General features: G+C 41.0%; 1 protein-coding gene across 4 annotated transcripts in view; it reads right to left on the bottom strand.

Annotated features, from left to right (window-relative positions):
- LOC137433744 (protein NDRG3) overlaps positions 1-22,095 on the bottom strand; it is a 119,899-nt gene extending 97,804 nt beyond the window's left edge. The window contains exon 1 of one of the 4 annotated variants that reach the window (XR_013624825.1): positions 15,636-15,823. The gene's annotated coding sequence lies outside the window, so the exon portion shown is untranslated. Of the gene's footprint in view, positions 1-3,648; positions 3,706-15,635; positions 15,824-22,015 lie in introns of those variants that run through there. The other 3 variants (XM_078786141.1, XM_078786143.1, XM_078786142.1) reach the window with 3 other exon arrangements.
- Positions 22,096-24,351: the final 2,256 nt, after the last annotated feature.

Below are 24,351 nucleotides of genomic sequence, written 5' to 3'. Positions count from 1 at the left end.
AGGGAGGGGAGATGAGAAAATCCATTCAGGGCCACACGTTGACTACGACCAGAGAGGAAGTCCGCAAGCCATGCGTGGAGATTTCCATGGATACCATAGGAGGAGAGTTTGGTGTGCAGAGCTGGGTGCCAGACCGTATCGAAGGCATGTGATATGTCAAGGGAGACAGCTCTGATTTCTTGTTTGGCATTGAGGACCTCCATCCATTGTTGAGACAGCAGAAGCAAATGTCCAGAGTAGAATGACCTGGTCTGAATCCAAATTGATGATCAGAGATCAAGCCATTGGAGAAGAGGGAGGATTTGAAATCTGTAGCAATGATGGATTCCATGACTTTGCTGATAATTGGGAGCAGGCTGATTGGTCTGGAGTTGCAAGGATCTGTTTTTGCACCTTTTTGTGTAAAGCGGTGATGTTTGCTGATTTCCAAGATGCTGGCAGATGACCTTGAGCAAAAGAGAGTGTGAAAAGAACAGAGAGAGGGTGAGATAGAACGGCAGAGCAGGATTGTAGGACCATTGGCCTGATGCCGTCTGGTCCAGTTGCAGAATCAGTCAAGGTTTGACAAAAACTTCTCCACCTTGTCAGGAGAGAAGGACACAGAGTCCAAGAGCAGTTGGGTTCGACTGGGTAAGGTGGGAGCAGAGAGAGATTTGGGACACAAGATTTTGAGGCGAACACAGAGTTGAGGCATTCGGCTTTGTCAAGTGCGGTGTCAACTGTGTAGCCATTTGAGGTAAGGGAGGGGATGGAGGGGGAACAAACACCAGAAACGGATTTGACCAGATGCCACCAGGATTTGGAGGAGGGAGACAGGTTTGAGAGTTCATTTTTGAGTGTGGAGAGATAGTGCTTCCTGGCACTCCTGAGGGTAGACACACACTTGTTCCGAGCTTGGTGGAAGGAACTGAGCTTGCCTTCAGTTGGATTTGCCTTCCAAGAGGCAAAGGCAAGTTGTTTCAGGGCGACTGCCTCACCACAAGATTCAGTGTACCATGGATGGGAGGAAGGGTAAGACAACTGAAGACGAGATGGGATAAATCTGTGCATGAGAGAGAGCAGTTTGCTTTGGAAGAATTCCCAGGAAGAATTGATGTCACAGCCAGTAGAGATGGGAGACCAGTCCAGATGATTGATGGCTGCTTGCAGACCGTGCCAGTCAGCCTGAGTGAAATGCCAGACTCGTCGGTGCTGAGGAGGCTCTCTGAGAATGGCCAGAGAGATGTCCACTTTAACAAGCACATGATCAGAAGAACCGATTGGAGCATAAGAAGAGCAGCAGACATTTGCAGGGAAGTTAGTCATAACCAAGTCTAGAAGAGAAGATACTCCAATGACTGAGATCTGCGTCGGTAAATTGACAGATTGTGTCAGTCCCAATGAGTCGCAGAAGTCCTTTGCTGAGGTGCCATGGCTGAGAGAGGTACCCACACCCAACCAGCTGGCATGATGACAGTTGAAGTCGCCACATATGAGGAAGAGAGAGTTTGGATGAGTTGAAAGAAGTTGGTCCATGTTGTCAGACAGCGAAATGTAAATGGAGTCATCACTGTTTGGAGGACAGTACAACACACATATGAACAAAAGGTGGGAGCGGAGAGGAAGCCTTAGCCAGAGGTACTCCTGAGGGTGGGGTGGAGAGAGGGCATTGCAAGGAGAGTGAGGAAGAGAGTTTTTGATAAAGATAGCAACCCCACCTCCAGGACGAGGCTCAAGTCTATCATACCGGAGGAGGGAGTAACCAGAAAGAGATATTAAGGAATCATAGACATCTTGAAAGAGGAAAGTTTCTGTTAAGCAGATTACGTCTGGTTTGTCAGAAGCAACCTGTATGGAGAGATCAATCATGTTTGAGCGAAGGCCCCGGATGTTTGAGGTCCATACCGTTAATGAGGAGAGAGGGGGAGCATCGGGTGCAGGACAGGGGAGGGGAGGGGTAGGGTCAAATGAAGGATGAGAGGGGGAGGTAGGAAGAGCAGTTGATAGTGTGTCAGAGATTACAGAAGTTACAAGAAAGGGAAGGCTGAGGACGACGAAAGGTTTGATGGTGATGGGATGAGGCACAGTGAGGGGTTGTTTGAGGGGGGGGCAGAGGGAAGTAGAAGGTTGGGGGAGGTGGAGGTATGAGATAGAAGGGAGACGAAGTGGGGAGGAGGCAGCTTTGAGGAGGAGGAGGGAGGAGGAAGAATTGGAGAGGGATGGTCGGGGGGGGGGGGGAGATTTGAAGGGGAGGGGTTGGGTGTGAGTTTTGAAGGGGAGGGGCGAGGGGGGAGTTTAGGAGGGGAGGGGCAGGATGGGAGTTTAGGAGGGGAGGGGAAAGGGGGGAGATTTGGAGGGGAGGGGCAAGGGGGGAGTTTAGAAAGTGGATGATTAATGAAAGATGAACAATTATGACAAATTGGGTTTATTGTGATTTTCAAGTTAGCGATCCGTTTAAGAACGATGGAGGAGGGGTGGAATGAATGTGAATTTAGAGCATGTAGTGAGAAAGAATTATAAGAGATTGAATTGTTTTTTGAAGTGGAATGAGTTGAAGAGGAAATTGAAAGGAGCCTTTTAAAAAGGAAGAAAAACAGCATGTTGTAATATACCACTGAATAAAACACTGAAGGGGGAGGTTTAAACATATTTAAACAGAACCGTGAAGAACAATCTTATATTCACAAAAATACCAACGGGGAGAGGGTCTAGAGGGACAACCACGAGTCACATGAACAGGGCAAAAGGTGGAAGGAAAGTTTAAGCACTTTTAAATTGAACAGTGAAAACGATCTGGGGAATGGGGTGAGAATGGGGGTGAAATGGCGGTGAAACACGTGGTCAAAGAATGAACGAACGAAAAGAACAAAGAAGGAAATGTTTTTGTTTTTTTGGTTTTTTTTTGTTAAGATTTTAAACAAGGAAGTATGGGGTGAAAAGACTGGGAAAAAACTGAGAGAACGAGAGTAGATGGACCACAATCGACCGCTGAGAGAAAACAAAGCCTCCAGGTAGGAAGTTTAAAGAACTAGGCCGCAAATAACGTGGCATGAAATACTCGACTTTTTTATACAGGTATGAAAGATTAACACCGACAATCTTCCTAGGGACACACTATAGGTACACACACGTAAGATAAATACAGTCTCGACAAAAATACAATTGTGAACAATTACATAACTTCGAGCGTGCGTGAAAAATCGTGGACAGCTTCCAAAAACCGTGACCTCCCCGACAAGATCTCGCGAGATCTCTTGCATTACAAATTAAGACTACCTTTGTGGCACTTCACCCTACACTCAAATTGGTCGCGTATGCGAAGACCCCACCTTCACTCTTCCCTCTTTCAATGACATTTCCCCTCACACATCTCAGATGAAGAGGTGGAGAAACTGCAGATAATCTGCATCTTCCTTGTAACAAAGTCTGCAGACAATACCCGTCCTCAGGCCCCGAGAGCTTGCGTACCTGACCCGGCCGACCTGCTTTCACTCCTATCTGCAGACAAGTATCATTTTCAACATAAAATAATGTGAAGACAGCTCCTCTGAACTACATGGAGTCGTTGTTGCTCTTCCTTGCCATCATATAAAACAAGACAACGAAATCAATAATTACCGGTACAAAAGACTTCAATCAATTCCCCTTCTCTAAGTCTTGTTCACTCACAGACATCGAGTCCATCTTTCATTTTGGTCACAGCACCGGTCTTGTTTATTCAACAATGAACAAACACATTGAAGCCCCAAATAAAACATTGGGACAGCGTCAGTCGTATCCAGTTTCACTGGACATATCCAGTGTTCGACGCTGTCTAGCAACTACAACTAACCTGCTATTACGCAAATTCCATTTTATGTCTCAATTGTGAAGACTAATCCTGATGACTTTGCAAAGCTGCCCTACGAAGCACCAGCTGCTTCTTACGTCCCACGGCAGGTAGCACGCTTTGATTGCATCCATTTATGTCTGACAGTTTGATTTCCTTAACGCAAATAGGAAGCGTGCTGCTCACTCTGGTGTCTTCGCTTATATTCTAGCCCATAAGTAGGTGCCCTTAACATCCGCAAAATGACCTGGAAGTCTTCAATATGGCTTTGCTTTGCACCAGGAAATTGTTATCTTCTAGAAGATAGGCCATTGCATACCTTGCACCTAATTGGAAGAGACAAACTTTTAAACTACCTGGAAGAGCACCTTCGACAAGGATGAGTACCGCACTATCACCTCAATGTATCTGGAAGTTCAGCAGGACAACTTTCTTGGAAAAGTGCAGTCTCTGAAACTCCTTGGTTTCACCATCAGTCACCTGGAGGTCATCTAGTACTCGCCTGCCTTGGCTGACATATCTCCAAACCGCACTCCGACGGTAGAGTTTTCTGTTCATACTCTATACGATGAGCTCTTCCATTGACCTCTCTGATCTTCCCACGACATACAAAACATCTTAAGGAGCACCACAGATGGAGTAGCTATGGCTTCGCAAAGTCTAACTTCACACACCGTCTGATCTCCTGTACCTATAAACTGAAACATCATGCATCACGTATCAACTTGCATTTTGTATCTATTGAGTTCCAATTATTTGTCATAAAATAAGGTGTTAATACTGAAGTGTTTTTATAAAAAGGATTCTCCATCAAGCTCGACATTCTGGAAAAAGATATTGAATGGTACTTTGTGAATTTCCATCTTGCCACCAACTCCTTGCATGAACGGCATTCACCAAATTCACACCAACCCCCAGTTCCTCGCTAACTCGACGTACATTCCTGAGAGCCACAAAAACAATTCCGCAGTGGCTCAGGAGGTGCGAAGGCGCAAATTTGTTCAGTGTGCCGATGTACAGTGCCTTCAGAAAGTATTCACACCCCTTGACGTTTTTCACATTTTGTTATGTTACAGCCTGAATTTAGAATGGATTAAAATGAGATTTTTTGTCACTGATCTACACATAATACCCCATAATGTCAAAGTGTGTGTGTTTTTTAAAATTCCTTTTCAAGATAATAAAAAATGAGAAGCGCCTTTGCATTCAGGTGAAAAATGAGAGTCAATACTTCATAAAAGCTCCTTTGGCAGCGATTACAGCTTCGCGTCGTCATGGGTATGTCTGTATGAGCTTTGCACATCTGGACTTTGGGGAGTTTCTTCCATTCTTCCTTGCAGATTTGCTTAAGCTCTGTCAAGTGGATGGGGAACGTCGGTGAACAGCAATCTTCAAATCTTTCCACAGATTCTTAATGGGATTCAAGCCTGGCCTTTGCCTGCGCCACTCAAGGACTTTCCCATTCTTGTTCTGAATCCATTCCAGTGTGGCTTTAGCCACGAGTATCCTTGGGGTCCTGGCAAGTATCCTTGGGGTCATTGTCCAGTTGGAACGTAAATATTCACCACAGTCGAAGGTCTTTTGCACTCTGAAGCAGGCTCTCCTCAAGGATTTGCCTGTATTTGGCTCCATTCATCATTCCCTCTATCCTTAGAAGTCCCCCTGTCCCTGCCACTGAAAATCATCCCCGTAGTATGATGCTGCCACCACCATGCTTCACGGTAGGGATGGTGTTAGATTGGCGATAAGCTGTGCTCGGTTAACTCCATACACTGCTTTGCTTTCCAGCCAAATAGTTTAATTAATCGTCTCATCAGACCACATAATATTTCCCTCATGCTCTCAGAGTCTTTCACGTGCCTTTTCGCAAACTCCAAGTGTGCTGTCATGTGACTTTTTCTCAGGAGTGGCTTCTGTTTGGCCGCTCTCCCATAAAGCCTAGATTTCTGAAGTGCTGCAGACTGTTGTCCTTCTGGCAGGTTCTCCCATCTCAGCTAAGGAACTCTGTAGTTCTGTCAGTGCAGTCATTGGGTTCTTGGTCACCTCCCTGACCAAGGTCCTTCTTGCCAGGTTGCTTATTTCGGTTGGACGGCCAGTTCTAGGAAGAGTCTGGGTAGTTCCATATTCTTTCCATTTCCTTATGATGGAGATCACTGTACTCTTGGGAACTTTTAACACTCTAGAAATTGTTTTATACCCTTTACCAGATCAAGGCTTCCTCACAATTCTATGGACAGTTCCTTGGACTTCATGGTAGAGTTTCTGCTCTGAGATGACCTGTCAACTGTGGGACCTTGTTTCGAAAGGTGTGTTTCTTTCTAAATTGTGTCCAATCAATTGAATTGGCCACAGGTGGACTCCAATCAAGTTGTAGGGACATCTCAAGGATGATCAAAGGAAATTCGATGCACCTGAGCTCAATTTGGAGTGTCATAGCAAAGGGGGTGAATACTTATTGATTCAAGACATTTCAGCTGTTCATTTTTAATTATTTTGTAAACATTTCCAATAACAAAAATTCCACATTGACATTATGGGGTATAATGTGTAGATCAGTGACAAAAATTCTCAATTAAATGTATTTTAAATTCAGGTTTTAACATCACAAAATGTGAAAAGTCAAGGGGTGTGAATACTTTCTGAAAGCATTGCAACTTGTCTACTTGACTTCTTGAAAGATATGGTGGTATCATAAACATCCACCAATTAATGCTAACAGACGAGACACCCGGCTTCAGGTTCAACCGAGGGAAGGTACACTGATGTAACGCCCTGCCCACGAAACACCAATCCTACAGTTCATAGTCCAATCCAAAATCAAACACAGACTAGACTGCCTAAACGCAAGTGTGTCACTTCTGCACAAACATGGCAAGGCATGATTTATACAACATAACCAAGAAAAGCATAAACAGGGTAACAAGAAATGTATACAATGTAACAAACAAATACAGGGGGTTCATAAAGTCATCGTGCAACTTTAAAAACTTTGGATGTACACATGATAGAATAATTTATAAAGTTATGTTAAAGAGGGAAGAAGCCGTCCTTAAGGATGGGGCAATTTCCCTTGAATTATGGACGCAATAACTTGAAATATCAAACAAATCCAACTAGTGTGTAGCAAATGCACTAACAAATACAAATACAGCATAACAAATACAAATGCACTGTAACAAATACAAATGCACTGTAACAAATACAAATGCACTGTAACAAATACAAATGCACTGTAACAAATACAAATGCACTGTAACAAATACAAATGCACTGTAACAAATACAAATGCACTGTAACAAATACAAATGCACTGTAACAAATACAAATGCACTGTAACAAATACAAATGCACTGTAACAAATACAAATGCACTGTAACAAATACAAATGCACTGTAACAAATACAAATGCACTGTAACAAATACAAATGCACTGTAACAAATGCAAATACAGTATAACAAATACAAATGAACTGTAACAAATATGAATACAGTATAAAAATACAAATGCACTGTAACAAATACGAAAACAGTATAAAAAATACAAATACAGTATAACAAATACAAATGCAATGTTACAAATACAAATAAAGTATAAAATACAAATACAGTATAACAAATGCAAATACAGTATAACAAATACAAATACAGTATAACAAATACAAATGCACTGTAACAAATACAAATGCACTGTAACAAATACAAATGCACTGTAACAAATGCAAATACAGTATAACAAATACAAATGCACTGTAACAAATATGAATACAGTATAAAAATACAAATGCACTGTAACAAATACGAAAACAGTATAAAAAATACAAATACAGTATAACAAATACAAATGCAATGTTACAAATACAAATAAAGTATAAAAATACAAATACAGTATAACAAATGCAAATACAGTATAACAAATACAAATACAGTATAACAAATACAAATACAGTATAACAAATGCAAATACAGTATAACAAATGCAAATACAGTATAACAAATACAAATGCACTGTAACAAATACACATGCACTGTACCAAATGGAAATACAGTATACCAAATACAAATGCACTGTAACAAATACGAATACAGTATAAAAATACAAATGCACTGTAACAAATATGAATACAATATAAAATACAAATGCACTGAAACAAATACGAAAACAGTATAAAAAATACAAATACAGTATAACAAATACAAATGCAATGTAACAAATACAAAGAAAGTATAAAAATACAAATACAGTATAACAAATGCAAATACAGTATAACAAATACAAATGCACTGTAACAAATGCACATGCACTGTAACAAATACATATGCACTGTAACAAATGCAAATACAGTATAAAAAATACAAATGCACTGTAACAAATACAAATGCACTGTAACAAATACAAATGCACTGTAACAAATACAAATGCACTGTAACAAATGCAAATACAGGATAACAAATACAAATGCACTGTAACAAATATGAATACAGTATAAAAATACAAATGCACTGTAACAAATACGAAAACACTATAAAAAATACAAATACAGTATAACAAATACAAATGCAATGTAACAAATACAAATAAAGTATAAAAATACAAATACAGTATAACAAATACAAATACAGTATAACAAATGCAAATACAGTATAACAAATGCAAATACAGTATAACAAATACAAATGCACTGTAACAAATACACATGCACTGTACCAAATGGAAATACAGTATACCAAATACAAATGCACTGTAACAAATACGAATACAGTATAAAAATACAAATGCACTGTAACAAATACACATGCACTGTAACAAATACAAATGCACTGCAACAAATATAAATACAGTATCACAAATACAAATTCGCTGTAACAAATACAAATACAGTATAACAAATGCAAATGCACTGTAACAAATACAAATACAGTATATAGCAAATGCAAATACAGTATAACAAATACAAATGCACTGTAACAAATACGAATACAACAACAACAACAACAACAACAACAACATGCATTTTAAGGCCATTTTCCCTGCTGGAGCGGGGGTTAGCCTTGCGGTCCCCATGACAATCTTCTCCATTTTGCCCGATTTTCTGCATCTCTCCTTGTTAACCCCCTTGCCCGCATTTCTTCTTCCACCATCTTTAGCCAAGTCTTTCTCGGTCTTCCCCGTCCTCTACTTCCTTCTACATTCATTTCCATCACTCTTCTCAACCGGTCACTTTCATCCTTCCTCAACACATGACCAAACCATCTCAACCTGTTCCTCTTCACAGCATCCACCACAGGCTCTATTCCCATCATCTTTCGCAATTCATCATTTCTCTTCCTCTCTCTCAACGATACTCCACACATCCATCGAACCATTCGCATTTCCACCCTTTCCAGCCTTCGTTGCTGCTCTACGTTTATTACCCATGTCTCACTCCCATAAATCATAACACTTCTCACACATGCAGCATACACCTTTCCCTTCAGCTTCAACGACACTCCCCTCCTCATCAGCACGCCACTCAGTTCCCAAAACTTCTTCCATGCACATCTCACTCGAGCAACCATTGCCGAGTCTGATCCACCTTCTCCATTCAGCATGTCTCCGAGGTAGCAAAATGTTTTCAAACCTTCCAGCTTCACGCCGTCTCCAAGATCCAACTCAACATTTCCTCCATCTGCAGCTCCCTCTGTGCACACCTTACATTTGAATGTAGCTGCCACACTGGTTAATGACCCTCTCAGACCACGACATTTTTGATGAACCCACTCAGCGCACATTGTACATTGAATGGAGTTCACTCCGACACCCTTCCTGCACACAGCACATGGCCACTTCCCAGTTCTTTCCACATCACCACATGCTTCACCACTTGCCATCACCTTCGTCTTTCCTATATTCACCTTCAGACCTTTTGTCTCCATACATTCCTTCCACTTGTTTATCTTTTCCTTCAGTCCATCCATACTTTCCGCAATCAACACCAGATCATCTGCATACAACAACTCCCATGGTAAACCCTCCTTTACGTTCTGAGCCAGCACCTCCCTCACAGCTACAAATAGTAGTGGACTTAGTACCGACCCCTGATGCACTCCCACCTTCACCTCAAACTCACCACTGTTCCCGTCCTTCGTCCTTACAGCTGTGCGCGCTCTTTTGTACATTGCCATCACTACTCTGATCAACCATTCTTCCACTCCTAACTTCCTCAATGCCCATGTCAATACTTCGCGTGGAACCCTATCGAATGCTTTCTCCAGATCAACAAACCCAAGAAACAACTTCTTCCTCTTCTCCATGTACTTCTCCTGCAACTGCCTCACAATAAAGAGCGCATCTGTCGTTCCTCTTCCTGGCATTAATGCAAACTGCATTTCGTCGATCTTCACCTTCTTCCTTATCCTCCTCTCCAACACCCTTTCCAATGCCTTCATTCCATGCTCCAATAACTTTATCGCTCAGTACGAGCCACACTCCAGAGGTTCACCTTTCCCCTTGTATGAAGGGACGAGGGTACTCAGTTCCCAATCCACTGTAATGCGGCCTTCTTTCACCATCAGATTACAGATCTCTGTCATTCTCTTCACACCCCAACTTCCTGCTGCCTTCAACATATCTCCCACAACTCCCGTCGGCCCTCCCGCTTTTCTACTCTTCATTGCTTTTATCGCTTCCTCAACTTCCTTCTCAGTTATCTTCTCTGCCGGTCCTAAAACTGGGTTACTCTCTATGTTGCCATCCCATTCATTCTCTGTATTCAACAGCATTTCCATATATCTTTTTCATCTTCCTTTAATTCCATCTGGGTCCACAACGATTTGTCCCACTTCATCCTTCAAGCAACTCACCCCCATCACATCACACCTCTCTTTCGCTATCTGCTTTGCAATCCTGAATACCGCTCTCTGACCCTCTTCGAATCCAGGTTTTCTCCGAACATTTTCCTGCATGCCTCCTGCGCCTTTGCTGCCTCTTTCTTTGCAGCCTTCTTGGCTGCCTTATAACTTTCATGCTCTGCTTTTTCTGCTCCCGTGCCCTTTGCCTTCTGCCACTCCTTGAACTTCTTCCTCTTCTCGTCAACCCTCTTTCCAACTTCCTCATCCCACCACCATGTTTCCGAGTGCCTCGGTGTTCCTTTTGTCCATCCACATACCTCACCAACGGCTCCCAACAGACTATCTTTCATTGACATCCAACCACGTTCAAGCTCAACCACATCATCCCTCCACCATACTCAGCCTCTCTTTTAATGCCTCCCTTACTGTCACCTCTTTCAACCTCCACACCTTCATTCTCGGTTCGTACTTCACCCGCCGAGCTCTCCTCGCACCTTTCATCCTTATGTCGCAGACAACCAAGTGGTGCTGTGAAACAGCCTCCTCCCCCAGGATCACCTTTGTGTCCCGGAGGTGCCCCCTATCTCGCCTACACACCATCAGGTAGTCAACGGTTGTCGTCGACCCACCTGACGTGTATGTAACAAGGTTATTATCCGCTTTCTGGAACTGAGTATTACAAATCAACAAATCAGCTCCATCAGCAAACTCCAAAATCCTTTCACCTTCTCCATTTCTCACACCATATCCGTAACCCCCATGAACTCCCTCAAAACCGTCCATACTCCTTCCCACATGTCCATTTAGGTCTCCTCCTACCACAACAACTTCCTCGTCTTTCACGTTTTCCATCAGCTTCTCTATCGCACACCAGAACTTGTCCTTCTCTTCATCGCTCCGACCAACCTGCGGAGCATATCCCGAGATGACGTTCACCAAGAGCTTTCCAATCATCATTTTCACCATCATCAACCTATCACTCACTCTAGTCACACTCACCACACTGTCTACAAACTCCTCAGAAAACAGGACACCAACACCATTCACGCCCTCCAGGCACCCTTGCCACACAAACTTGTATTTCTGTCCTTGCCTACGCTTCACCATTCTCACACCACTTCCCTTCCATCTCGTCTCTTGCACACAACATATGTCCACTTTTCTTCTGACCAATACTTCCACCACTTCTCCTGATCTCCCTGTCATTGTCCCTACATTCCATGTCCCAAACCTCAGAAACCGATCTCCACTTCGGGCTGTACCCTGCCCACATGTAGTTGTAATTGTCATGGTTCTCTTTTTGCGGCAATGTTTTTATGGCCGGATGCCCTTCCTGACGCCAACCCTCTTAGTCGCCTCTTACGACACGCAGGGATACGGTGTACCTATTCTAACCAGGGTACACACCGTTATAAATGTAACAAATACGAATACAGTATAAAAATACAAATGCACAGCAACAAAAACAAATACAGTAAAACAAATACAAATACAGGAAAACAAATACAAATACAGTAAAACAAATACAAATACAGTAAAACAAATACAAATACAGTAAAAGAAATACAAATACAGGAAAACAAATACAAATACAGTAAAAGAAATACAAATACAGTAAAACAAATACAAATACAGTAAAACAAATACAAATACAGTAAAACAAATACAAATACAGTAAAACAAATACAAATACAGTATAAAAATACAAATACACTGTAACAAATAAAACAGTACGAATATATATATATATAAATGTATCCGGAATAATGAGGCCCCCACTTGTAGTAGACCCCAAAACCCAGGACCGTAACAATACTTTGATATAGTCAATAGCAGATACAAATGGCAACAATGACTTATATATATATATATATATATATATATATACAGTGCATTCAGAAAGTATTCAGACCCCTTCACGTTTTTCACATTTTGTTATGTTGCAGCCTTATGCTGAAATCGTTTAAATTCATTTTTTCCCTCATCGATCTACACTCAATACCCCATAATGACAAAGAGTAAACAGGATTTTAGAAAGTTTTACAAATTTATTAAAAAGAAAAAACGGATATATCACATTTACATAAGTATTCATACCCTTTGCTATGACACTTGAAATTTAGCTCAGGTGCCTCCCATTTCTCTTGATCATCTTTGAGATGTTTCTACACCTTGATTGGAGTCCACCTGTGGTAAATTCAATTGATTGGACATGATTTGGAAAGGCACACACCTGTCTATATAAGGTCTCACAGCTGACGATGCATATCAGAGCAAAAACCAAGCCATGAGGTCGAAGGAACTGCCTGCAGAGCTCAGAGACAGGATTGTGTCGAGGCACAGATCTGGGGAAGCCTACAAAAAAATCTCTGCTGCATTGAAGGTTCCCAAGAGCACAGTGGCCTCCATAATTCTGAAATGGAAGAAGTTTGGAACAACCAGGACTCTTCCTAGAGCTGGCCGCCCGGCCAAACTGAGCAATCGGGGGAGAAGGGCCTTGGTAAGAGAGGTGACCAAGAACCCGATGGTCACTCTGGCTGAGCTCCAGAGATCCTGTGTGGAGATGGGAGAAACTTCCAGAAGGACAACCATCACTGCAACACTCCACCGATCTGGGCTTTATGGCAGAGTGGCAAGACGGAAGCCTCTCCTCAGTGAAAGACACATGAAAGCCCGCTTGGAGTTTGCAAAAAAGCACCTAAAGGACTCTCAGACTGTGAGAAACAAGATTCTGTGGGCTTTCATGTGTCTTTCACTGAGGAGAGGCTTCCGTCTGGCCACTCTGCCATAAAGCCCAGATCGGTGGAGTGTTGCAGTGATGGTTGTCCTTCTGGAAGTTTCTCCCATCTCCACACAGGATCTCTAGAGCTCAGCCAGAGTGACCATCGGGTTCTTGGTCACCTCTCTTACCAAGGCCCTTCTCCCCCGATTGCTCAGTTTGGCCGGGCGGCCAGCTCTAGGAAGAGTCCTGGTTGTTCCAAACTTCTTCCATTTCAGAATTATGGAGGCCACTGCGCTCTTGGGAACCTTCAATGCAGCAGAGATTTTTCTGTAGGCTTCCCCAGATCTGTGCCTCGACACAATCCTGTCTCTGAGCTCTGCAGGCAGTTCCTTCGACCTCATGGCTTGGTTTTTGCTCTGATATGCATTGTCAGCTGTGAGACCTTATATAGACAGGTGTGTGCCTTTCCAAATCATGGCATATACAATGTGACAACAATCATATACATTGTGACAACAATCATATACAATGTGACAACAATCATGTACAATGTGACAACAATCATATACATTGTGACAACAATCATATACAATGTGACAACAATCATGTACAATGTGACAACAAATCATATACAAAGTGACAACAAATCACATACAAAGTGACAACAATCATATACAATGAGAAAACTAACTTATACAATGTGACAACAAATCATATACAATGTGACAACAATCATATACACTGTGACAACAATGATATACAATGTGACAACAATCATATACAAAGTGACAACAATCATATACAAAGTGGCAACAATCATATACAATGTGACAACAAACATATACAAAGTGACAACAAATCACATACAAAGTGACAACAATCATATACAATGAGAAAACGAACTTATACAATGTGACAACAAATCATATACAATGTGACAACAATCATATACACTGTGACAACAATGATATACAATGTGACAACAAACATATACAAAGTGACAACAAATCACATACAAAGTGACAACAATCATATACAATGAGAAAACGAACTTATACAATGTGACAACAAATCATATACAATGTGACAACAATCATATACACTGTGACAACAATGATATACAATGTGACAACAATCATATACAAAGTGACAACAATCATATACAATGTGACAACAATCATATACAAAGTGACAACAATCATATACAAAATGACAACAAATCATATACAAAGTGGCAACAATCACATACAAAGTGACAACAATCATATACAAAGTGACAACAATGATATACAAAGTGACAACAATCATGTACAATGTGACAACAAATCATATACAAAGTGGCAACAATCACATACAAAGTGACAACAATCATATACAAAGTGACAACAATGATATACAAAGTGACAACAATCATGTACAATGTGACAACAAATCATATACAAAGTGACAACAAATCACATACAAAGTGACAACAATCATATACAAAGTGACAACAAATCACATACAAAGTGACAACAATCATATACAATGAGAAAACAAACTTATACAATGTGACAACAAATCATATACAAAATGACAACAAATCATATACAAAGTGGCAACAATCACATACAAAGTGACAACAATCATATACAAAGTGACAACAATCATATACAATGTGACAACAATCATTTACAATGTGACAACAAATCATATACAAAGTGACAACAAATCATATACAAAGTGACAACAAATCATATACAAAGTGACAACAATCATATACAATGTGACATCAAATCATATACAAAATGACAACAAATCATATACAAAGTGACAACAAATCATATACAAAGTGACAACAAATCATATACAAAGTGACAACAATCATATACAATGTGACAACAATCATTTACAATGTGACAACAATCATATACAATGTGACAACAATCATTTACAATGTGACAGCAAATCATATACAAAGTGACAACAAGCATATACAAAGTGGTGACAATCATATACAATGTGACAACAATCATATACAATGTGACAACATGTCAACAAATTTAATATGTGACGCTAGTTTTTACATTGTATCTGCTGTCACATGTTGTACTTTGTCACAGTTTGTTATCACATTGTATATATAATCCTTTGCTTGTTGATCTAATGTTTTTGTTTGTTCCATTCTAACAAACAAATATACACAATAACAAAAGGTTCAGCAAACAAAGTCACAAACACAGCAATAAAGAGATCGTACGGATCGCGTCGAAGTTACACCAATTGAGTTTCACTTACTATCGACAGATCGTGAAGTGTACAATTGACCAATCCCTCGGTGCGCAGGAAGCTCTCCTCGGACGAAGACCCCACGTTCGACACCCCGATCGAAGCGAGTGTTCCTCGAGAGTGAACAGATATTTTTAAAAGGCAGAGACAGATCAGGACTTCCCGGAGTCCTCCGAGCTGTGCGGGTCTGCCCACTTGAGCCCTCCTCCGCCCCCTCCCCGGGACCCGCCCCCCCATGTGCTCAATAAAATACATTTTACTGGAATCCGACGACACCAACTCAAACCGGGGGAAAGTGAAACGGGATCCTAAAGTAACCGCACGGACACCATGCACTAACTACCTACCCCAGGTACAACGAACGGAGTGGTTGAACCCGCTGGTTTCGCAATGGACGTGATTAGTTTGAGACTTTGAGAAACTTTTGGAAACTCCATTCGCAATCCAAGGGTCTCCTGATGTTTGGCACTTTGGACTCCATGATAGGTCGAGTATCTCGCCGAACCTACGTCATCAGACAACACTGAGTGCGCTTTGTTCGTTTTTACAAAAATCTGGTGTTTATGTCATTGCAGCAGCTGCTGATTCAAAGAAGCGTGGTGTGGGTGTGGTTGTGGTTGTGGTTGCTGGTGTTAACTGCAGTACCCGTCTCCGTGTACAAGCTCGTGCGTCCGATTGTAGGTACCGGTACTCGTCCGGAACACCGGAGAGTTGGAACCCCCTAGGGTACACCACGTGCTTTCTCACGGTCATAACCACCACCGCACGTGGTGACGGTGTACGGAATCCACGTGCTGTCCAATGCAAACCGTGATGGTGCACGGAATCCGCGTGCTGTCCAATCCAAGGCACGGCACAACACAACACAACCCACACGGCACAACACAACACAACCCACACGGCACAACACACAACACACACGGCACAACCCACACGGCACAACACAACACAACACAATCCACACGGCACAACACAACACAACCCACACGGCACAACACAACACAACACAACCCACACGGCACAACACACATGGCACAACACACACGGCGCAACACGCAACACACACGGCACAACACAGAACACACACAGCACAACACAAAACACACACGGCACAACACAAAACACACATTGCACAACACACACGGCGCAACACGCAACACACACGGCACAACACAAAACACACACGGCACAACACAAAACACACACAGCACAAAATGCAACACACATGGCACAACACGCAACACACACGGCGCAACACACAACACACACACGGCACAACACACAACACAACACACACGGCACAACATGCAACATACACTGCCACAACACGCAACACACACGGCATAACACACAACACACACGGCACAACACACACAGCACACCACACAACACACACGGCACAACAAACACGGCACAACCCACACGGCACAACACACACGGTGCAACACAGAACACACACAGCACAACACAAAACACACACGGCACAACACAAAACACACACGGCACAACACAAAACACACACGGCACAACACAAAACACACACGGCACAACACACAACACAAAATGCAACACACATGGCACAACACGCAACATACACTGCCACAACACGCAACACACACGTCACAACATGCAACACACACGGCACAACACACAACACACACGGCACAACACACATCGCACACGACACAACACATATTGCACAACACACACGACACAACACACACGGCACAACACACACGGCGCAACACACACCCCCAACACACGGCACAACACACACCACACACACACACACACACACACACACACACACACACACACACACACACACACACACACACACACACACACACACACACACACACCACAACACAACAAACATGGCACACGGCACAACACACATGGCACAACACACAACACACGACACATGGCACAACACACAACACACGGCACACGGAGCAACACACAACACACACGGAACAACACACAATACACACGGCACAGCACACAACACGCACAACACATATGGCACAACACACAACACACACGGCACAACCCGCAACGCACGGCACAACACAACGCACATGGCACGGTAAGCACGCCACAACACACATCGGCACAACACACAACACACGACACACGGCACACGGCATAACACAACGCACACAGCACAGTACGCACGGCACAACACACACGGCACGGCACAACACAACACACACGGCACACACAGCACACACGGCACAACACACGGCGCGGCACAACACACACAACCAGCACACGGCACACACGGCACAACACGGCACACGCGGCACAACACAACACACATGGACCAACACACGGCACAACACACGGCACACCACACAACGCACAACGCACAACACGCACACTCACAATGCACACTGTGCACATTCACAATGCACACACTCACACTCACAACGCACAGTGCACACACTGCACACACTCAAAACGCGCACTGCTCACCCTCACAATGCGCACACTCACAACACGCACACTCACAACTCGCACTGCACACACTCACAACGTGCGCTGCGCACACTCACAACACACACACACTCAAAACACGCATACTCACAACTCGCACTGTGCACACTCACAACTCGCACTGTGCACATTCACAATGAGCACACTCACAATGCGCACACTCACAACGCACACACTCATCCAGCAGTGAAATTATTTACATCTAACTGAAATCGAACAATGGTATGATATATTTAAAGGTACACTGATGTATTTAAAGGTACACTGATGTATTTAAAGGCACACTGATGTATTTAAAGGTACACTGATGTATTTAAAGGTACACTGATGTATTTAAAGGTACACTGATGTATTTAAAGGTACACTGATGTATTTAAAGGCACACTGATGTATTTAAAGGTACACTGATGTATTTAAAGGCACAATGATATATTTAAAGGTACACTGATATATTTAAAGGTACACTGATATATTTAAAGGTACACTGATATATTTAAAGGTACACCGATATATTTAAAGGCACACTGATGTATTTAAAGGTATACTGATGTATTTAAAGGCACAATGATATATTTAAAGGTACACTGATATATTTAAAGGTACACTGATATATTTAAAGGTACACTGATATATTTAAAGGCACACTGCTATATTTAAAGGTACACCGATATATTTAAAGGTACACTGATGTATTTAAAGGTACACTGATGTATTTAAAGGTACACTGATGTATTTAAAGGTACACTGATATATTTAAAGGTACACTGATGTATTTAAAGGTACACTGATGTATTTAAAGTTACACTGATATATTTATAGGTAAACTGATCTACTTAAAGGAACACTGATATATTTAAAGGTACACTAATGTTTTTAAAGGTATACTGATGTATTTAAAGGTACACGGATATATTTAAAGGTACACTGATGTATTTAAAGGTACACTGAAGTATTTAAAGGTACACTAATATATTTAAAGGTAAACTGATATATTTAAAGGTAAACTGATCTATTTAAAGGTACACTGATATATTTAAAGGTACACTGATGTATTTAAAGGTACACTGATGTATTTAAAGGTACACTGAAGTATTTAAAGGTACACTAATATATTTAAAGGTAAACTGATATATTTAAAGGTAAACTGATCTATTTAAAGGTACACTGATATATTTAAAGGTACACTGATGTATTTAAAGGTACACTGATATATTTAAAGGTAAACTGATGTATTTAAAGGCACACTGATATATTTAAAGGTACACTGATGTATATAATGGTACACTGATGTATTTAAAGGTACACTGATATATGTAAAGGTACACTGATATATTTAAAGGTACACTGATATATTTAAAGGTACACTGATATATTTAAAGGCACACTGCTATATTTAAAGGTACACCGATATATTTAAAGGTACACTGATGTATTTAAAGGTACACTGATGTATTTAAAGGTACACTGATGTATTTAAAGGTACACTGATATATTTAAAGGTACACTGATGTATTTAAAGGTACACTGATGTATTTAAAGTTACACTGATATATTTATAGGTAAACTGATCTACTTAAAGGAACACTGATATATTTAAAGGTACACTAATGTTTTTAAAGGTATACTGATGTATTTAAAGGTACACGGATATATTTAAAGGTACACTGATGTATTTAAAGGTACACTGAAGTATTTAAAGGTACACTAATATATTTAAAGGTAAACTGATATATTTAAAGGTAAACTGATCTATTTAAAGGTACACTGATATATTTAAAGGTACACTGATGTATTTAAAGGTACACTGATGTATTTAAAGGTACACTGAAGTATTTAAAGGTACACTAATATATTTAAAGGTAAACTGATATATTTAAAGGTAAACTGATCTATTTAAAGGTACACTGATATATTTAAAGGTACACTGATGTATTTAAAGGTACACTGATATATTTAAAGGTAAACTGATGTATTTAAAGGCACACTGATATATTTAAAGGTACACCAATGTATATAATGGTACACTGATGTATTTAAAGGTACACTGATATATGTAAAGGTACACTAATGTTTTTAAAGGTATACTGATATATTTAAACGTACACTAATGTTTTTAAAGGTACACTGATATATTTAAAGGTACACTGATATATTTAAATGTACACTAATGTTTTTAAAGGTACACTGATGTATTTAAAGGTACACTGATGTATTTAAAGGTACACTGATATATTTAAAGGTACACTGATGTATTTAAAGGTACGCTGATGTATTTAAAGGTACACTGATGTATTTAAAGGTACACTGATGTATTTAAAGGTACACTGATGTATTTAAAGGTACACTGATATATTTAAAGGTACACTGATGTATTTATAGGTACACTGATGTATTTAAAGGTACACTGATGTATTTAAAGGTACACTGATGTATTTAAAGGTACACTGATGTATTTAAAGGTATGCTAATGTATTTAAAGGTACACTGATGTATTTAAAGGTACACTGATATATTTAAAGGTACACTGATGTATTTAAAGGTACACTGATATATTTAAAGGTACACTGATGTATTTAAAGGTACACTGATGTATTTAAAGGTACAATGATATATTTAAAGGTGCACTGATATATTTAAAGGTGCACTGATATATTTAAAGGTACACTGATGTATTTAAAGGTACACTGATGTATTTAAAGATACACTGATGTATTTAAAGGTACACTAATATATTTAAAGGTACACTGATGTATTTAAAGGTGCACTGATGTATTTAAAGGTACATTGATATATTCAAAGGTACACTGATATATTTAAAGGTACACTGATGTATTTAAAGGTACACTGATATATTTAAAGGTACACTGATATATTTAAAGGTACACTGATGTATTTAAAGGTGCACTGATGTATTTAAAGGTGCACTGATGTATTTAAAGGTACACTGATGTATTTAAAGGTACACTGATATATTTAAAGGTACACTGATATATTTAAAGGTACACTGATATATTTAAAGGTACACTGATGTATTTAAAGGTACACTGATGTATTTAAAAGTACACTGATGTATTTAAAGGTACACTGATGTTTAAAGGTACACTGATATATTTAAAGGTACACTGATGTATTTAAAGGTACACTGATGTAGTTAAAGGTACACTGATGTATTTAAAGGTACACTGATGTATTTAAAGGTACACTGATGTTTAAAGGTGCACTGATATATTTAAAGGAGTTATTTACAAAGACAGTGCAGTACTTGGATATTTTAGTCAGGTACCCTCGAACGTGAACCTACAGGTAATATGGCTTCGATTCTGCAGCTGAACCAAGTTTACTCCGAGTCGATATCAAGGTATACACTGTACAGTGCCTTACACCTCTTCTTCTTCTTCTTCTTCTTTAAGAAACATTATTCCCACGTTGTTGTGGGGTTCGCCGAGGCTAAACATCGCCTAAGTCTTTCACGGACCGGCTGGCCAAGCGTGACGTTCGTCTAATGTTAAGGCACGAATTAGTCATTTTTTCAAGGATGCCGGCGATAGCTCGCCTACCTTTCGCGAAGGACACCGTGGGGATGTTTAACCTGCAGTAACTACCGTCGGCAGACATGAATCCTGTTTAACGTCTATCAGTGGGACGGCATACACATTGATGAAACACTTGCATGGGAGTTTATAGCTAGGTCGGGATTCGAACCCAGGCCAGAGAGCTTTCAGGTGAGTGAATCATCACCAGATCTTCTCACTTGCTGTACCTTAAAGACCCAGGGTCTCGGTCACAAAGAGTAGGCGAGTTATCTCCGGCATCGTAAACAAATGAGAAATTCGAAAAAAAACACAGTTTAACAACAGTATTAGATAAAAATGCGCTGCAGGTACACGTACAGGTACGCCAACCTTGCAGCAAGCAGAGAGATGGTTATGGCGATGACTTCCAAAACTTCTCAAAAGGTTCAAAAGTCCCCGCAAAGCGCCGCACCTGTTGATAGTTTATACAAAGGTACAACAACAACCACAAAACCAAAGGGAAAATTTTCACGATAAACAGATTTACACCTGTCGATAAAACCAAACCGGTCCGACTTCAAAGAGCCACCACCTCAACCACTGTGTGGGCAACAATAGGGTTACCTGTAGGGTACTCAGTGTGGGTTACAATAGGGTTACCTGTAGGGTACTCGGTGTGGGTTACAATAGGGTTACCTGTAGGGTACTCAGTGTGGGTTACAATAGGGTTACCTGTAGGGTACTCAGTGTGGGCAACAATACGGTTACCTGTAGGGTACTCAGTGTGGGTTACAATAGGGTTACCTGTAGGGTGCTCAGTGTGGGTTACAATAGGGTTACCTGTCGGGTACTCAGTGTGGGTTACAATAGGGTTACCTGTAGGGTACTCAGTGTGGGTTACAATAGGGTTACCTGTAGGGTACTCAGTGTGGGTTACAAAAGGGTTACCAGTCGGGTACTCGGTGTGGCCAACAATAGGGTTACCTGTATGGTACTCAGTGTGGGTTACAATAGGGTTACCTATAGAGTACTCAGTGTGGGTTACAATAGGGTTACCTGTAGGGTACTCAGTGTGGGTTACAATAGGGTTACCAGTAGGGTACTCAGTGTGGGTTACAATAGGGTTACCAGTGGGGTACTCAGTTTGGCCAACAATAGGTTATCTGTAGGGTACTCAGTGTGGGTTACAATAGGGTTACCAGTGGGGTACTCAGTGTGGCCAACAATAGGTTATCTGTAGGGTACTCAGTGTGGGTTACAATAGGGTTACTTGTAGGATACTCAGTGTGGGTTACAATAGGGTTACCTGTAGGGTACTCAGTGTGGGTTACAATAGGGTTACTTGTGGGGTACTCAGTGTGGGCAACAACAGCGTTACCTGTGTGGTAGTCAGCATTAAGTATACCTTGTTATGTCCATGGAAATGGTACAGTATCCCTGTCTGTATCGGGTTCTCTGAACAAACGGTGATGGATACAATATGGGGGATTTCACTGTCATGGTGAAAACTGTTTGAAATTATTCTGCGGTGTGTAACGTTGGCACACACTCTCTTCCAATCCCTGCAGCTTATTTCACACTTTTAAATGCCTACAGTTATTGGAACCACCTTTAGAGGCCATTTTCCCCGCAGAGCGTTGGTCTTTTTCGGGCACCATGGTCTTCTTTTTGAAGCAATGTTTAATGGCCGGATGCCCTTCATGCCGCCAACCGTGTTGGTCACCTCTTGCTACACACAGGGAATTACCTGCAAGCTGGTACTCAATTTGCCCACCTCCGAAGGATGGACAGGCTGAGTGAACCCCCCCCACCCCCCGGTGTTAATGTTAATTCAGCGATCCACCTGGATTCGAACCGAGGATCCTGGGATCCCAAGCCGGCACCTTAACCGCTAAGCCAAGACCAGGCGCTGAATGACGTCATCGCCGAGCACCGAAGGAGGGACCAAATAGGGCCTGGCGATGACGCGCGCTGAAAGAGAGTACTCAGTTTTCACCCTGTTTGTTTGTTTATTTTTTTATTATTGTTTGTTATTTGCACAATCGAGGTTTTTTAAGTATATTGGTCGGTCTTGTGATGCCGTATGTATATCAGTCGCCTACAGGTCACAATTTTAAACCCATCTTCACCAAACTTCACCAAATGGTAGAGTTGGTCATGAGGAAGAACCCTATTGATTTTGAGGTCAAAGGGTTACTTGTAGGGGACTTGAGGTCAAATTTCTAAAATTGTCATTTTCTATCCGATTGACTTGAAAATTGAACAGCATTTGCATATTGGATCATTGAATTGGAAAACCAACTATTTTTGAGTTCAAAAGGTCAAAGGTCAACTCAAGGTCAAACTTCCAAAATCATCAACTTTCATTTGAAAAATAATCAATTTTAATATGATTCACCCAAGCTTTCATTAAGATCATCAATTTTAATCTGAATGAAATGCACAATTTGATGTATCCATGGCAACTTTGTATTTTGTGAGGGGTGGATTTTGTAACTATTGTACGATGCATGACGTCTTCATGTTTGTTTGTTTCAGTGATATCTCAGCCATCCTTTGAGCTAGGAAACTAAAATTTCGGCACAATAGTGAGCAAGTCCTTTGGCAAAAAAGAATTTTTTTCTTTCTTGATTAATAAATTATTTGAATAATTATTTATTTATTATCGATTAATTAAGTACTTATACATTTCCTTTCTCATCTGAGCAATATCT

Source organism: Myxine glutinosa, chromosome 10 (assembly GCF_964187855.1).
Source record: "Myxine glutinosa chromosome 10, kmMyxGlut1.1, whole genome shotgun sequence".
Classification (NCBI taxonomy): Eukaryota; Metazoa; Chordata; class Myxini; order Myxiniformes; family Myxinidae; genus Myxine; species Myxine glutinosa.
Note: the sequence above shows the minus strand (reverse complement) of the source record. Positions and strands in the feature narration are given on the sequence as shown.